The sequence below is a fragment of the Oncorhynchus mykiss genome, chromosome 19 (assembly GCF_013265735.2).
Source record: "Oncorhynchus mykiss isolate Arlee chromosome 19, USDA_OmykA_1.1, whole genome shotgun sequence".
Classification (NCBI taxonomy): domain Eukaryota; kingdom Metazoa; phylum Chordata; class Actinopteri; order Salmoniformes; family Salmonidae; genus Oncorhynchus; species Oncorhynchus mykiss.
In genome coordinates, this window is record NC_048583.1 from 13,393,386 (window position 1) to 13,396,759 (window position 3,374).

Genomic DNA, 3,374 nt, shown 5'->3' on the forward strand with positions numbered 1-3,374 from the left:
TTGACTTGTGTTCACAATCCATTATATAGAGTAGCAGTCAAAAGTTTGGACACACCTACTCATTAAAGGGTTTTTCTTAGTTTTTACTATTTTCTACATTGTAGAATAATAGTGAAGACATCAAGACTATGAAATAACACATATGGAATCATGTAGTAACCAAAAAAGTGTTAAACAAATCAAAATATATTTTAGATTCTTCAAAGTAGCCACCCTTTGCCTTGATGACAGCTTTGCACACTCTTGGCTTTATCCCAACCAGCTTCACGAGGTCGTCACCTGGAATGCATTTCAATTAACAGGTGTGCCTTGTTTAACGTTCTTGTGAAATTTCTTTCCTTATTACTGCGTTTGAGCCAATCAGTTGTGTTGTGACAAGGTAGGGGTGGTATACAGAAGATTGCCCTATTTTGTAAAAGACCAAGTCCATATTATATTATGGCAATAACAGCTCAAATAAGCAAGGAGAAATGAGTCCATTACTTTAAGACATGAAGGTCAGTCAATCTGGAAAAGTGCAGTCGTAAAAACCATCAAGCGCTACGATGAAACTGGCTCTCATGAGGACCACCGCAGGAAAGGAAGACCCAGAGTTACCTCTGCTGCAGAGGAGAAGTTCATTAGAGTTACCAGCCTCAGAAATTGCAGCCCAAATAAATACTTCAGTGTTCAAGTAACAGACACATCTCAACAACTGTTCAGAGGAGACTGCGTGAATCAGGCCTTCATGGTCGAATTGCTGAAAAGAAACCACTACTTAAGCACACCAATAAGAAGACTAGACTTGCTTGGGCCAAGAAACACCACCAATGGACATTAAACCGGTGGAAATCTCACTTGGTCTGATGAGTCAAAATGTGAAATATTTGGTTCCAACCTCCATGTCTTTGAGATGCAGAGTTGGTGAACGGATGATCCCCAAATGTGTGGTTCCCACCGTAAACCATGGAGGAGGTATGATGGTGTGGCAGGTAGCCTAGTGGTTAGACTGGTACTGTAATTCTGTATTTTATTTGCACAAACAATTTTACGTACAATGCCCGGTCTTGTGTAACCTTACTTTCAATCAGGGTGGCGTGTCGGAATACCCGTCAACTGAGGGCTCTATTCAATCCGTAAAACGCAGGTTCAGCATGTGAAATTATAAGCAATGTTCCCGTGTAAGCGGGCACTACATTCACGGTAAACGCTGGATGTCAGCTTAATTGGAAATAACCTTTTACATTTCTGTCAGGCAATCCGTAATTCTTCACCAATGCAAATTGAATTAAGCCTCACGGTGTGTTGATGTCTACTTTGCAGTTGTGCCTAAACTGACATCCACTTTCTTGTATTTCCCTGGCCACTGTGAACTATGGACCTGACCAGTAGAGGTCACTAACAGACCTCTCTGAGCCATCTTCTCCAGCTATACTGGACTATACTCCAGCTCCTGTTCAATCATCCTTCCTCCTCATAGTAGAGCTCTCCTAGGACATGTACGAACTGCAATGTATGAAGAGCAATTGCGTTTTGAAAAGAAGGCTAGGAGAAAGGACACAAGGAATGAATAATTTGAGTGTAATTCTGCTCAAAAGTGTTCCTCAATTCAGGCCGATATTCAATTCAAGGCATGTTATAAAGCAGTGATTTCTCAAACCTCTCATTGAGATCCCCAGACATTTCATGTACGTGATCTATTCCAGAGCTAGCACACCCTCTTCAATTTGTCAACTATACTGAACAAAAATATAAATGCAACATGCAACAATTTCAGTGATTGTTACTGAGTTTTACAGTTCATACAAGGAAATCAGTTAATTGAAATAAATACATTAGGCCCTAATCTATGGATTTCAAATGAGTGGGCAGGAGCACAGTCAGGGGTGAGCCTGGGTGGGAATAGGCCCACCCACTGGGGAGCCAGGCCCAGCCAATCAGAATGAGTTTTTCTTCACAAAAGGGCTTTATTACAGACAGAAATACCCTGCAGTTTCATCAGCTGTCAGGGTGGCTGGTCTCAGGCAATCCCGCAGGTGAAGTAGCCGGATGTGGAGGTCCTGGGCTGGCGTGGTTACACGTGGTCTGCGGTTGTGAGGCTGGTTGGGCATACTGCCAAACTCTCTAAAACTATGTTGGAGGCGGCTTATGGTAGAGAAATGAACATTAAATTATCTGGCAACAGCTCTTTTGGGCATTCCTACAATCAGCATGCCAATTGCACGATCCCTCAACTTGAGAACTGCACATTTTAGAGTTGCCTTTTGTCCCCAGCACAAGGTGCACCTGTGTAATGATCATGCTATTTAATCAGCTTCTTGATATGCTTATTTCCATATGCAACGTTGTACCGTGAATGTGGTCTTTGCTGACAAAGTGCTCTTTAATTGAATCCTGGCCTAAAATATCATAGAAATGCATAATAAAAAAACAAAACAATGACCAAGGAGAGTTGTGGAACCAAAGAAATGGACAACCCAGTGTGCTGGAGCATGGCGCTTGCAACACCAGAGATTTGGCTTTGATTCCTGTAAGCGCCACATAAGCTGTGGTGTAATCGAGGATTGGCCACAGTACAAACACTCAAGAGGCAGGTTAAAGGCAAAATATAGCCTTTTAATGACAAACTTAGCTGGGGACTGGGATCAAAAGCCAGGACCTCCCTGGGGCTGATCAACCACCAAATTGGTCGCCGGAGGGATGGTCACCTTCTGAGGCTTAGAACCATGGTTCTGAGGGGCCCACAACATGATCAAACTCTAATTCAGAGCATATCTTACTTAATCAAACTGAACCAAAGACCTTCATTCAAACAAAGGTCCATGGAGCTTGGACAGTCTTCAGCAGCTCCTGCTGCTCTCTAAGTGGCAAACCCCCAATCAGTGGTGTAAAGTACTTAAGTAAAAATCGTTTTTTTGGGGTATCTGTACTTTACATTACTATTTATACTTTTGACAACTTTTGCTTTTAGTTCACTACATTCCTAAAGAAAACAATGTACTTTTTACTCTATACATTTTCTCTGACACCCAAAAGTGCTAGTTACATTTGTAATGCTTAGCAGGACAGGAAGATGGTCCAATTCACACACTTATCAAGAGAACATCTGACAGACTCCATAAACACACATGCTTCATTGTAAATGATGTCTGAGTGTTGGAGTGTGCCCCTGGCTATTAGTAAAAAAATACATGTAATGGTACCGTCTGGTTTGCTTAATATATAAGTCATTTGAAATGATTTATACCTTTTTACTTTTGATACTTAAGTATATTTAAAACCAAATACTTTTAGACTTTTACTCAAGTAGTATTTTACTGGATGACTTTCACTTTTACTCAAGTCATGTTCTATTAAGGTATCTTTACAGTTGGGTACTTATTCCACCACTGCCC